The sequence below is a fragment of the Sorex fumeus genome, unplaced genomic scaffold, assembly GCF_029834395.1.
Source record: "Sorex fumeus unplaced genomic scaffold, SorFum_2.1 ptg000006l, whole genome shotgun sequence".
NCBI classification, from domain to species: Eukaryota; Metazoa; Chordata; class Mammalia; order Eulipotyphla; family Soricidae; genus Sorex; species Sorex fumeus.
The window spans coordinates 26,894,333-26,909,618 of record NW_026606063.1 but is presented as its reverse complement, the minus strand read 5'-3'; positions in this window follow the sequence as shown (position 1 = coordinate 26,909,618).

The following is a 15,286-nucleotide window of genomic DNA, read 5'->3' as shown; positions in this document are numbered from 1 at the left end:
GATTCCTCCATCCCTCTTGGAGAGCCCGGCAAGCTGCCGAGAGTATCCCGCCCACATGGCAGAGCCTGGCAAGCTCCCTGTGGTGTATTTGATATGCCGAAAACAGTAACAACAAGTCTCACAATGGAGATGTTACTGGTGCCCGCTGGAGCAAATGGATGAACAACGGGAGGACAGTGCTACAATGTTACAGTGCTATTTTTAAAATGTAGTCACCATGAGATGTCAAAGTTATTCACTATTGGGTTTCAGGCATACAATGTTTCAACATGAGTCCTTTCCCAGAGTTTCTCTCCACCAATGCTAGCCACCCCTCCCCTGCCCCCTTCTATGGGAGGAGCTTTTCTTTCCTTAAGTACATTTTTGCAGGTTTACAATACTGTTACCCATAGGGTTTCATGCCTAACACTTTATGGCCTTTCAGGGCTGACATGTTGATGTACTGCCTTCTCTGGGAATGACCCCTCCCCTCCCCAGGGTCCACTTCCAGCCTGATGTTTCCCTGGAAGTATACAAAGTATTTTTTTATTTCACTGACATTTTCAGAGACATCTTTCTAAGATACTGCGGGAATTGTCCCAACAGTCCTTCTTCTGTTCCCCCACCAAAAGAACATCCGATTGGGAATTGCAAAGATCCTCAATAAAGGACACATATTCTGGAGCTACGGGCTGAGTGCATGCTTTGCAGCGTTGCATTCAGGAGACCCAGGCTCAATCCCTGGTACCACCTGATCTCCTGAGCTTCACTAGGAGTGTGTTGTTGGGTCTGGACACACCCTCCCCCTCCAAAAAAATAAGCAAACCAGAACAAATAAGAAAGGTCTCTAAGTCCTGTTACTCACATAGCATTAAAAAATAAACGAGGGACTGGAGCGATAGCATAGTGGGTAGGGCGTTTGCCTTGCACGTAGCCAACAGGTTCGATTCCCAGCATCCCATATGGTCCCCCAGCACTGCCAGGAGTGATTCCTGAGTGCATGAGCCAGGAGTAACCCCTGAGCATCGCCGAGTGTGACCCAAAAAGCAAAAATAAAATAAAATAAAAAATCAACGAAACAAAGGACTGAACATATGTTTGCCTCTTAACACAAGGTAGAGTCATCTGAATAAGTCCTGCTGAGGAGAGGGGAGCAGAACTATAGCGTGGTGCTTGTCTTTAGAAGGAAGACCTTCCCCCCTTATCGTATGTTTTTCCTTTGGCTATAAAAAGGGTGTAAATGCTGGAGATTTTGCAGCCATTCTGGGCCATGAGGTAACTGAGATTGGAGAGCAAGAAAGGAGGAGAAATATGATGGAAAACTAGGTCTCTGTCACTAGGAGCAGTTTTAATCGCTCACCTCCTATCTTTGTGCTATACAAACATTTTAAAATCTACCATACTGTGCTTTAATCTACATTGAATAAATTGTGCACATTTTTTAAGTGTATACTTCAGTAAGATCTGACAACTACATATATACTTACATGTATACACACATATACACTTACACTTATGTAACCACCCTCCAAACCAAGACATGGAATTTTTCCATCACCCTAAAATCTTCCTTTGCAGTTTTGTCCCTCCCTCCCTTCCCCCTTCCCCCCTCTCTCGTGTATGTGTGTGTGTGTGTGTGTGTGTCTGTGTGTGTGTGTCTGTGTCTGTGTGTCTGTGTACGCACACCCACACAAACATACACCACAGATAACCCTCTATCAGCTTTCTGTCTTCTAGATTAGTTTTACCCTGGACTACTTTTATATGAGAAATAACTTAATTTCCATCTTGCTGAAGCCAGTATCTTTCAGACCTTTATTATTTGCAGCTGATTCTAATGCAGAACTGAATGTAGATATATTACACCCAGTCTCAATCGAGGCTCCTAAACACATCGCAATATTTTCCTGATAACTTCAGACTGTTGTTAGATTTCTGTGTCTTAGATTGGTTCCCTGGGAAACAGGTTTGGAGATGAGATTTGCTGGCAGAAGGTTTATTAGGGAATGCCCTAGGGACATACCTCGGCAGTGAGCAAAGGACCATTACCCAGAGGGAGCTGCCAGGCGGGGGGAACCTTCAGAGACAGCCTGGACCAAGCCCCCCAATATGCTACTGTCCCTGGAAGGGCTGAGTTCCCAGGCAGGAGCAGCCACTGACCTGGCCTGAGGATGGGGGCTAGACCCGGCTCCTCTGGGGCAGGATCTGGGCTGTGCATTAGAGCGGCTCTCCTCGCCAACACCCTGAGTGCTGGTGCTGACAGAGTGGGGGTGGGGTAGGAGCTGGTACCTTCTAGCCCTGTAGCTTCTGGAAGCTCTGCTCCCACAAATACTACACTCCTTCAAGGCTGTCTGCTTGGCTTCGCCTGGTTTCACTTGGGGGAGAGGGAAGGGGGAGTGGGTGGGGGTTTGGGGGTGTTGGACCACACCTGGTGATGCTCAGATCTTAATCATGGCTCTCTGCTCAGGAATCACTTCTGGTAGGCTTTGGGGGACCGTATGGGGTACCAGGGATCGAACCCGGGTCAGCCACATGCAAAGTAAGCAGCCACGAGCAAAGTATACTACTTTGGTGCTTGTCTTGCATGTGGCCAACCCAGGTTCAGTCCCCGGCATTCCATAGGGTCCCCTGTGCATTGCCAGTAGTGATCCCTGAGTTCAGAGACAGGAGTAAGCCCTGAGCACAGCAAATAGCCCTCAAATCAAACAAATAGCTTGCCCAGCAAGCAGGTGCTGCATCCCTGGTTCAAATTTCAGTATTGCATATAGTCTCCTGAGCACCGACCCACGCGTGGCTCCTGAGCACCACCAGGTGTGCCCCCTAGTGTCTTGGTGGGAGGCCTTCCCAGGGCCGCAGTTCTCAGCTCAGTCGGCAGCTAGGGCCAACCATGCAGAACTGCTCAGCTTCTCTAGGGAACAGCAGGGTCATCCTTCCCATGAGTGATGCTTTGGACTTGTTGGTTTTGATTTAGGGGCCATACCCAGCTCAGGGCTTACTCCTGACTCTGTGCTCAGGGATCACTCCAGGTGGACTCAAGGTGCTGGGGATCAAATCTGGGTGGGCCATATGCAACGTAAGCACCCTTCCGCAGTAGAACCTCTCTTGCCTCACATGAGTTGATGCTTCTGATACATGTATATGTAGCCGCACAAATATGCATGATACATTGGGAGTGAACATACGCAGTCACACACAGTCCAGTCTCCGTTCCTTGTCTTTGTCTCAGACTTTCCTAGCGCAGGCCATGATGTGGTAGGGCTGTAATTGTTTCTTGCGCCTGCCCTTGCCTGGGACTCGAGACAGTTGCTGTACTCCCTCCTGGGGCTGATGCCTTCCGCCTCGATGCTGGGTGCCACTGGAGAGGGTTGTTGGGAGGTGTTTGCCCTCGGACTTGACTAGGTAAGCACAAGTTGATCTCCAAGGTGTTTGCTCTGATGAACTCTCCTGTCCTCAGGCCATGAGCCCGCCACGCCACCTCCCTACTTGGAATTGGATTTGGGGAGATGTAAGAGATGCAGCACCTACATGCTGGCGAAGCTATTTGTTTTATTTGGGGGCTATTTCCTGTACTCAGGGCTTATTCCTGACTCTGAACTCAGGGATCATTCCTGGCAGTGCACAAGTGACCCTATGGGACGCCGGGGACTGACTGCAATACTATTCGTTGGCCATTTGGATATTTTCTTTGAAGTTCTTTTTCACTTCCTCAGAGTACTTCTTACCTTCAAGTTTTTTTTTAAAGTCTCATCTTGCGGCACTTCTAGCTGGGGTGGGTGAGTGGAGGAGGTTTGGGTCATGTCATGGCAGGTGACTTCCTGCTCTGTGCTCAGGGCTCGCTCCCCGCAGTGCCGGGGTGGACCTGAACTCGTGCTGTATTGTTATGGCTGTTGTTTTTAGGCTTCACCCTGCAAGCTAAGTTAGGGGTTACTCCTGGCTTAGTATTTAGGAGTTGGTCCTGGGGGTGTTGGGTGAGGATTTACGGTGCTGGGAATGGAACCCAGGGCCTCACATGTCACTCAATCCCCAACCCCCCCGTCCCCCCCCCCCCCCCAGTCCCCCGCTCTTGTAGTACTGAAGAAAGTGTAGCAGTGAGTCAGGGATATGGGTCAGTGTGGAACGCATCCTTGGTTTTATGAATTCCTGGACTTGGACCTCAGGCACCAAAAATTAAATGGAAGAGAAAGGGGACAGGAAGGAGGAAGAGAGGAAAGGGAGAAAGTAAAGGGAAGGAAGGAAGGAAGGAAGGAAGGAAGGAAGGAAGGAAGGAAGGAAGGAAAGGAGGGAGGAGGGAGGGAGGGAGGGAGGGAGGGAGGGAGGGAGGGAGGGAGGAAGGAAAGGAGAGAGGGAGGGAGAAACAGAGGGAGGGAGGGAGGCAGGGAGGAAAGAAGGAAGGAAGGGAGAGAGGAGGAAAGGAGGCAGGAAACAGTGCAGTCTCGAAGCTCAGAGAAGCCCTTTGGGGAGCAGAGAATCTAATCTAGACCTGGATTCAAACTCTACCCTGACCTTGAATATCTCTGTGTTCGGATAAATACACTTTTGCTTTTTAAAAAGTTTATGTAATAATTGTGTTGAAATACACCTTCAGTATTTTTTAGTATAGTCAAAATGCTGCACAACCATCACCATTAATTCAGAAAGGAACCCCACAACCAGGAGCAGTGACTCCCCACTCCTCTCCCCAGCCTCCGACACCTACACTCACCCCCCCACCCCCCCACCCCCGTCTCTGTGGGTCTGCGATGCCACACTCCCTCCCCACTATTGTCTATGTACGCATCACTACATTTCATGCAGACGGAACCTGGCCGACCGTGACCTTTCTGTGTCTGGCTTCTTCTGCTTAATACAGCATTTGCAGAGCCCAACATATCGTCGCCTCTATCGGTGCTTCAGGTCTTTTGGGGGCTGCATGATGTTCCACATATGGACAACCACATTTCCTTGGTCCATTTATCCAGTGATGGACTTTTGGGTAGCTTCCAGTTGGTCGCTGTTGCGAAGAGCGCTGTCATCAACATCCAGACATACGTTTTTAGGTGGACGAATATTTTCAGCTCTCTTGGGAATATGCCTGGGAGTGCAATTGCTGAGTCACATGCTATCTCTAGGTTTAACTTTTGGAAGAGCTGCCGAACTGCTCTCCAGTTCATAGTTCCCCCAGCAATAACTGGGCTCCAGTTTCTCCCATCCCTACCAACAGTTGGAATTGACCATCTTTTTGATTACTGCAACTATAATGAGTGAGTGTGCAGGAGATATTTTTGGGGGGGGTGGGGGGATGGGGGGACATCCAATGGTGCCCAAGGATTACTCCTGGTTCTACACTCAGGAATTACTCCTGAAGGTGCTCAGGGATCATATGGGATGCTTGGGATTGAACTTGGCCATGTGAAAGGCAAACCCGCTACCCATTGTACTATCACTCCAGCCCCGCAGTAGATGTTCATTGAGACCCTCATTTCAACTCGTATTTCCCTGATAACTAATGACATTTAGTATATTTGGTGTGGGGCACAGGTTGGTCATACCTGTGGTACACAGGGCCTTCTCCTGAATCTGTGCTCAGGGTGACTCCTGGCAACGCTCAGTAGACTATGCAGTGCTGGGAACTAACCCCAGGCCTCCTGCTCGCAAAGCATGTGGTCAGTTTTTTTTAACAATCTAACTCCATTTAGTATCTTTTATTATTATTATTTTTGTCTTGATTTGGGGGCCACACTTGGCAATGCTCAGGGTTCACCCCTGACTCTGTGCTCAGGAAGGGTTCAAGGGACCATATGTGGTGGTGGGGATTGAACCCCGATCTGTCACAAAGAAGGCAAGCATTCTACATGCTATACTATGGACCCAGTCCCCATTGAATATATATATGTATATATGTGTGTATATATATATGTGTATATATATATTTTGCTTTTTGGGTCACACCCAGCAATGCGCAGGGGTTCCTCCTGGCTCTGCACTCAGGAATTACTCCTGGTGGTGCTTGGGGGACCATATGGGACGCTGGGAATCAAACCCAGGTCGGCCGCGTGCAAGGCAAGCATCCTACCCACTGTGCTATCACTCCAGCCCTCCCATTGAATATTTTAATGTGCCTTATTACCCCTGGAGAAATAGCTGTTCAAATAGTTTTCTTTTTTTAAATTGGGGTATTTGTCTTTTTATTATTGAGCAATAAGGGTTCTCTCTAACATTCTTTTTTGTTTGAGGCATGGTCATTTATAATGCTGTGACTGTTAGGGTTCCATGCACACAGCATTCCATCCCTCCATCCTCCACCAGCATGTCAGGTCCCTGCCGCCAGCCACCCGCAACTGCCCCGCGTAAGGGTTCATATATATCTTGGGTAGAAGTTTCTTCTCAGAGATCCTAAGGTACATTCCCCACCCCCACCCCCCGTCATGTGTGTAGTCTTTTCAGTTTTTGATGGTGTCCTTTGAAGCACAAAGTTTTACATTTCGGGAGGCTGGAGCGATAGCACAGCGGGAAGGGCATTTGCCTTGCATATGGCCGACCCAGGTTCGATTCTCAGCATCCCATATGGTCCCCCGAGCACTGCCAGGAGTAATTCCTGAGTGCATGAGCCAGGAGTAACCCCTGTACATCGCCGGGTATAACCCAAATAGCAAAAAAAAAAAAAAAAAGTTTTACATTTTGGTAAAGTTCGGCTTATCAACTGATTGTTTGCTTGTATTGCTTTTGGTGCTCTATCTAAGAAACGTGCTTAATTCAAGAGCTCAAAAATGCACACGTAAGTGTTCTTCTAGAAATTTTTTACTTTGAATTCTTACATTGAGGTCTCTGATTCATTTTGAGTTAAAAATAAATTGGGGGGTGGGCCACATCCTGTGTTGGTCAGGGCTTGCTCCTGGTTCTGCTCTTAGGGATCAAGGAACTATATGAGATGCTGGAGATCAAACCCGTGTTGGCCACGTGCAAGGTAAATGCCTGCTGTACTATCACTCTGACCCCAAGTTGAAAAATTTTAATGCTATGAAGTGGCTGCTAAACTTCATTTCTTGAGACAGGTCTGTCCTGGGGGGGAGGGGGGAGGAGCTCTCTCAGGTGGTCAAGTACTATCTTGCATATGATAGTTCTTGGGTTCAGTCCCTAACTCCCCCCCCCCACACACACACAACAAACAGATAAAAATGGCTCTCCAATTATCCCGGTGCTGCTTGTAAAGAATGTTCCCTTGAGAGAGAGAGAACAAAAGGGAATGCCCTGCCACAGAGGCAGGGTGGGATGGGGGTGGGGGGCGGGGTGGGAGGGATATTATCCATGGTGGTGCAAAGTGGGCACTGATGGAGGGATGGGTATTTGATCATTGTATAATCGAAACCCAAGCACAAAAAATTGTAAATCTACAACTGTACTTCATGATGTTTCACTAATAAAAAGAAAAAAATAAATAAAAAAAATTTGAAAAAAAGAACGTACCCTTGAAAAGAGTATTTGCTTCCAGTTGAATTTTCTTGACACCCTTGTGAAAAGTCAATTGATAATAAATGTGGACGTTTGATTCTCAACTTTCCATTTTATTCCACCATTACATTTGAAGAGAGTAACAGGGTTGATTATGATAGCTTTGTCCTCATAATCCATGATAGCTTTCTAGTAATGATAGCATTTTTCTAGATGTAAATTAGAAAGCACATTTCTTTTCTTGCCTCTGAGGACTATCTAGGCCACTGGTTCTCATTGTGTGGTTTTTCCAATCAACAGTATCAGAAGTCCCTAAGAACCTATTAGAGCTAGCTCTAATAGAAACTAGTTCAATGCATCTCTTAGCAGGCAGAAGGCCCTGAGTTTGGTCCCTGTGGTCACAAGTCCCTAAGCTCTGCCAGGGCTGGAGCAGCAGCACATCTCTGGACCTGAGCATCAGTCTGTCCTGCCTGGTTGGCTGAGGATCACTGGTGGGGGGGTGGGGAATCCTCTTGAACCCACAGTGCATTGCTTGGGAGCTCCCTCCAAAAACAACAACAACAAAGAGAGCAAAATATAAATTCCCAGGCAACACCCCAACTTGTGAGTCAGAAACCTTTGTGCGAAGCCTAGTAATTAATTTCTGCTTTTTTGGTTTGTATTTTGGTTTGTACTCAGCTCACACCTGACTCTGAGCACAGGAATCACTCCTAGCAGACTTGGAGGACCATATGAGGTGCTGGATTGGAATCAGCATTACGGACCAACGACATGCTGGGCGAGTGCCTTCTTCTTTGCACACTCTCTCTGGCCCACAGTAATCTGAAAGTTTACAAGTCCCTCCGGAGATCCTCAAGTGCAGCGTGAAGAGCCTCAGGTCTTCCTACCTCTGGGCGATAACTGACACTTAGCCTGGTAGCCACACCGGGATCTGAGCAGTTACGGAATATACATGGAAGCGCAGAGACAGTGGGCAATCAAAACAGATGCAAAACATCTCATTTCTCATTATTAGACGATCATATGGAGCAGAGATGCTTTCTAAGGTGGGCAAGACACTTGCCCTGCACATGGCTGATAAGGGTTCAATCCTGGGCACCCCGTATGGTTCCCTGAGGGCACAGCCAGGTGTGGCTCTCTCCACAAAAGAAAATTTCTTTTATAAATTAGACTAAATAAAAGGTATCATTAAAGTTCACCTCAGCTGTGTCTGTTTTACTTTGAAAAATGAGCCTCCCGAGGCCAGTTTCTTTCTGCTGGAATCTGGATGGCTCGGGGCTAGGAGATGGGAGAGACTGGCAGAGCTGTGGGGTGCGCCTGCCCCCATGTCTGTGGTGGGCTGTGTTTCAGTCTCCCTCTCCTGCTGGGGCGCAGGCCAGGCCCCCATTTCTCAGTCATCAGCTCTGTTTCCAAGTGGCCGTTTCTGGTTCAAACTGGTTTGGCAACCTGGGGCTGAGCTGCTATTTAGGTTTGACTTGGGGTTTTGAGCTGTGACTGAGGGTTGTAGCCAAACAGGCGTGGGTGTATGTAGAGAGAACCCTAGGCTGGGGTCCGGGTAGAGGGTCTCCCTAAGCTGCTGCCATAGCTCCCCTTCCTGCACAGTCACTAGAAATTGAGGACTAGACGCTGGCCCACACAGCTGCACAATCTCTAGGACTCAAGTGCCCACCACAGACTGTCCCTGCTGGGGTTGGGGGTCAGGATCTGCACTCAGGGACCTGCAGAGCATGTCCCAGGGGGGCAAGGCCATGCCTGAGCCCCGGCACAGACACACACACACACACACACACACACACACACACACACACACCTTTGTGGAGAGAAGTGCAGAGTGAGGTGGTAAAACTGGAGGAGTGGATGGAGACAGAGCCCAGGGACCATGCTGGTGACTCACGACCCCATCTACTCCGCACGTTTGGACAGTCCGTGCCCATTGGTTGAGTATCCATCGTGCCCGAGACCTTTTGCCTGCCTTGCTCCTCTCATTCTGGGGGAAATGTTCCTGTGTACATTTTGCCCACTATTAAATTGGAATGCTGGGATAGGGCTCCATCCGGGGTGCTGAGGAGATGACTCTAGACTTCCTAAAGGTGAGGGAGGGTAGAGGAAGGAATAAAGAGAGCTAATTCTCCACAAACATGTGTTATGTTTATAGAGGAACGGCTGATGCAAACCCTTCTTAGCTTTGCAACCACCCCACAAAGTAGCTCCAGAGGTGCCACAAGTTTAGGGGGCCACCCAGGGTCTGGAAGCTAGTGCCTGTGAGAGCCAGACCAGGAACTGGCTTCTGGGTGTCTGACATGGGCTTCTGCTCACTGTCTTCTGCCCCTTTCCCGCAGGCCAGCTTTGCTCCAATCGTCAGCCTGTTTCCCAGACGTCAAGAATGGGGGGAGGGGGCTGGAGCAATAGCACAGTGGGTAGGGCATTTGCCTTGCACGCAACCGACCTGGGTTCGATTTCCAGCATCCCATATGGTCCCCTGAGCACTGCCAGAAGCGATTGCTGAGTGCAGAGCCAAGAGTCAGCCCTGAGCATCGCTGGGTGTGACCCAAAAAGAAAAAAAAAAAAAAGAATGGGGAAGGTCAGGGAATGTGGGCTGGAAGGCAAGGCACTGCTCAAGGAATGCAGTGGGATCCTCCGAGGTGCTGGGCTGGGCAGAAAACCCACCCTGGAGCTGAGAGAGAGGCCACAGGGCAGACAAGTGGGGAATCCTGGGTGAGGAAACAGGCAGGCCGTACCTTGCTTGCTGGGGTCCCCGTGCCCCCGGTCTCATGGGGGTGCACTGCTGGACACTCACTTCTCATAGCCCTCGACCTCCAGCACCCGGGAGTCAGCCCAGCCAGGCCCCAGGAGGACTCTCTTCCCGGCTTAGAGACCACCACCTTCCTGCCGGGTCCTCGCAGGGCTTTTGTGGAGAGGACAACTTCAAACTCCCTCTTCTTCCTCTTTCTGTTGTTTTGAAAGAAGGTTTGGGGTAGGGGGCATGCCCAGGGTTGCTGGGTGGGGACTGGGCATGCTGTGTGTGGCAATCCATCGAACTTGGTCCTCTTCCTCTTCCGAGAAGGCCTCTCAGATTAGCACGCACTCTCAAGAACTCTCGAGCCCCAATTGCCTCCCGGAAGCTCTAGCTCCAAATATATTCACCTTAGGGTGTGTGTGTGTGTGTGTGTGTGTGTGTGTGTGTGTGTGTGTGTGCTGAGGGGGGTTCAAGGTAAAGAATGCGGTGGGGGGGACCATCACAGTTCAGTACACAGTAGGGCAGTGGAGGTTGCAGGGCACAGGATTGTGCAGCTGGGTGGACCAGCGTCCAGTCCTTGGCTCCTGGTGCAGAAAGAGGAGTTATGGCAGAGATCTAGAGACCCCCATAGACCCCAGCCTGTGGTTCTCTCCACTCTCTGCAAACCCCCTCACCCATGCCAAGACACACACACACACACACACACACACACACACACACACGCACGCACGCACGCGTGCACGCGCGCACACGCACACGTTTAGCTGGACTCTGCAGCTTCAAGGACGAAGCAACAGAGCCTGCTCTAGTGGGGACTCTCTGACTCATAACCCCGGAGCGAGCCACAAGCCACAGGCTCTAGGGCTGCCAGAAATACCGGTGGCCCTCAGAACCTCACTTCCTCCAGGCTTAAGCTTCTGAGGTCAGGGAAAGAGCAGGTAGCCAGTGGGTTTGCCTCTGGCCTGGGGGAGCATGACCAGTCCTGTCCCCCGCCCCCAGTCCAACAGGACAGTCTCTCTGCTGTCATCACACAGGAGACAAAGAGATGGGAATCAGGGGAACCCATACAAACAGGTCGCACACAATCAGGTTTGTGAGCTTTGTTGGTGTTCATCCCAAAGGGCCATCCTGGTAGAAGGAAGCTCAAGCTCATTCAGTTGGAATACAAACTTTTTTTTCAACTCTCATTATTTTTCTGGGGAAGGCAGGGGTGAGGGGAAGAGTACGGTTTAGGACATACCTGTGTATGTTAAGGGTTTACTCCTGGCTCTGTGCTCAGGGATCTCTCCTAAAGGGGATAGGGGAATTATGCGGGATACTGGGGACCAAACCCAGGTTGATGAGGTATGCTGTAAGCAACCTCCTCACTTCCTGTACTATTTCTCAGGCCCTCAAATCTCATTCTTTCCTGAGCGGGTATGGGTCCAGTCCCCGGAAACAATTGTACAGAGCAGGTACCAGAATCATGTTATTTCCTTTGCTTCAGGCGGGAATGGCGTCTTTGTTTTGTTGTGTTTTCCCATTGACACTATAACCACATGACATGGCATGAAAAAACATTTCCCTAGGTATTGCTTTGCTTGAACTCCGTTCCTAAGAACCTACCAACCACATTCAATGAAAATGGACTGCCTGTTGCACCACACCAGTTCTGGGGTGAGTCACTTATCACTTATCACTTAACTTCCCGTTAGTCGTTGATTTGCTCGAGCGGGTGCCAGTAACGTCTCCATTTGTCCCTATCGCGTGCTAGTGTAGCCCAGTGGCATCTGTTCGCTCTGGGAACATGAAGAGCCTCAAACCGATCGTTCATGATCTTCACGAAGAAGTCTGACCATCTGGTAGGTGGGCGGCCACTCGGTCTTTTGACATCCCGTGGAATCCAGTCAGTAACAGCTCTAGTCCAGCGGTCGTCTTTAAATCTCATTACGTGACCAGCCCATCTGATTTTTGACGCCTTGGCAAATGAGACAGCGTCCCTGATTCTTGATCGTCTGACGGATGTCGGAACTCCGGATTTTTTCTCTCATTTGAGTGAAACGTGATATTCCAAGCATAACTCTTTCAATTCTTCTTTGGGAGACCTGAATAGCGTTCTCATCCTGTTTGCGTAGGGCCCAGGTCTCTGAGGCAGATGTTAATGCAGGAAGAACAGTGGAATCAAAGAGATGTGCCCGGAGCCGGAGGTTCTTTGTCCTCTTAACTATTTCTTAGCGGCTGCGCGACACATCATAAGACACTAAATACCCATCTTCCGGAATTGTCGTACCATATTTGATAGGGTTCAAATATGGTAACACCTACAAGGGTGATTAGAGGTCACCCCAAAAGCCTCTATCCCTCTCGGAAAGCCTGGCAAGCTACCGAGAGTATTCCACCCGCAAGGAAGAGCCTGGCAAGCTATCCGTTGCGTATTCGATATGCCAAAACCAGTAACTACAACTGGTCTCATTCACCTGACCCTGAAGGCTTCACCGACATGGCAGCACTGAGAAGGATGAGAAAGGAGAGGCCGACAAAATCTCAAGGCCGAATTAGGCTGCCACAACGAAGGAAGACAAAAATGATCGTCTGTACTTTCAATGCATGTACGCTAGCATCAGATGCATCCATCGAGGACCTGATGGTACAAGCGCGAATGATCAAGTACGACATCATCGGTCTGACTGAGACAAGAAGGCACGAATCTCACCATGCCGTTTTTGACACTGGAGAAGAATTGTTCCTCGGAACATGCGATAAAAGAGGTGTTGGAGGCGGTGTCCTTGTCAACACAAACTTGGCCAAGAGCATTGATTCATTTGAATGCCTAACAACCCGAATCGGACGTTTACATTTGAATAGATGTGGCTCACTGCCTGCAGTTTCTATCTTCGTTGTCTACGCACCAACATCTCATTATGATGAAAGAGAAATCAAGAAGTTCTACATGGAGCTGGAGAAGTTCTATAAAGAAGACCACACCTTCTACAAGATCATTGTGAGTGATTTTAATGCCAAGATAGGACTGAGAAGATCAGCTGAAGAACTTCACATTGGGACCCATGGCCTAGAATGGAACGAACAGGGTGAGAGACTGTCTGAGTTCATCATGTCGACCAAGACCATCCATGGTAACTCACAGTTCCAGAAGGCAGAATCTAAACGTTGGACATGGGAGTCTCCCGGTGGACGATTCCACAACGAAATAGACCACATCTGGGGTGAGTGGTCCCCCAAAGATGCTGCAGTCCCCTAACCACTGGTACCTGGGAAGGCCACCTCATTGAGAAAGGGTGCCTTCTCAGCGTAGCAGGTTGTGATGAGGTCATCCAGGCGGGCTCGGTTCCTGTATTGCTACAGCAGGAGCTGAGATGTAGTGCATCAGGTCACTTTAAATCTCCTCCCAGTTGGGGCTGGAGCGATAGCACAGTGCGAATGGGGTTTGCCTTGCATGCCGCCAACCCAGGTTCGATTCCCAGCATCCCGTATGGTCCCCTGAGCACTGCCAGGGGTGATTCCTGAGCACTGAGCCAGGAGTAACCCCTGTGCATTGCCGGGTGTGACCCAAAAAGAAAAAAAAATATCTCCACCTGGTGAACAGGCAACCCATCAGAATGGGGAATGGGATAGCTGGAGGCAAGATTTGGCAAGGAAGCCCCTACCCAGCTCCCCTCTTCTTTGACCACTTATTCCCTGGACCCTCTTCTTTCTTCCCGGACCCCCGGGACAGGTAGGGTGACTCAAGCCTGGACAGGGCCTACTACAGGGGGGGCTGCTCAGGGCCAGACAGGAGCAAAATACAGACAGGACTCAGATGCCCAGGAAGGGATATGGTGCTGAGCACAGGACTCTCACCCACGTGCATGTGACTGTGGTCGGAGAGTAGGGAAGCCGGGCGGGACAACAGGAACTGCTGGGGTACAGCTGAGAAGCCCAGCCAAGGGGTATCTTGCACACGTGGGCGGCTGAGACTGGAGATGGAGGAAAGTGTACACGGGATAGAGAGCCACACAGGGACAGGAGCTGGCCATTATTCATGGGTAAAAGAGAGGCCTGGACATCTGGGGAGGGACCCGGACCCATCTACCTTTATTCATATAATAATCTCACTTTTCATCTACCGAGTTTCGTATGCAAATCTTTCACACAATTCTCAGGGAGCCCACCGGTGCAGGAAAAATCCCCTTTCCCGCTGACATGCAGTACGACTGTGTGTCCTCATAAAAGGGGAAGCTGGGACATGAGGACATGTGACAGAGAGGGAAGATGACATAGGGACACAGAGAAGAGAGTTGTCAAGCCTCACCCTAGGCTGCAGAAGTGGAGCCTGGAACAGATCCCCACCCCCTCACAGCTCGCAGGAGGAACTGGCCCTCTGACAACTTGGTCTTGAACTTTGGCCTCCAGAGCTGAGACCACCCTCCCGAGCTCACTGTCTGACCTGCTCTGGTCTTTAACATCGGGAAGTGCAGACTACCGAACGCTCTCCACCAGGCTCCCCCGGCAGGCCTGTCCTGGGGGCTCAGGGTACAGAGAAGAAACTGGGCTGTAGTCACCAAGGGAGAGTCACGCCTCCCTCAGAAGCTCCTGGAAGGGAGAAGTGCCGGCAGAGGGAGGGCTGGCCAGAGCTGACCTTGCCACAGGTGTGTGGGAGGACTCAGAAAGTTCCAGATTGGTGGGGAGAAAAGGGAAGCCAGGCTCCATGAGGAAACAGCCTGGGTATAGGCAACAAGGCCCACAGGCAGGGTCCACAGGAGAGGTCCGTTGAAGGGGGTCCATGGAAGGGTCCACAGGACAGTTTGTAGGAGAAGTCCACACTAGAGATTCCCAGAAGAGGTTCACAGGAAGGGTCCATAGGCAAAGTCCACAGGGAGACCCACATGAGGGGTTCACAAGGGAGGCCCACAGGAGGGGGCCACGGTAGGGATTCACAGGAAGGGTTCAGGGGAGGCCCACATAAGAGATCCGCAGGAGGGGTCCCCGTAAGGGTGGGTTCAGAAACATGTCAGTCTACTTTCCCAGAGTTCCTCAGCCTCTACCCTCTTGTGCTGGGGTCTCCCCTGCTCTCTTTTTATTTGGGGGCCATGTTGGGCCAGACCCAGTAGTGCTCCTGAGTCAGGGATTACTCCTAACTCTGTGCTCAGGAATCCCTCCCGGTGG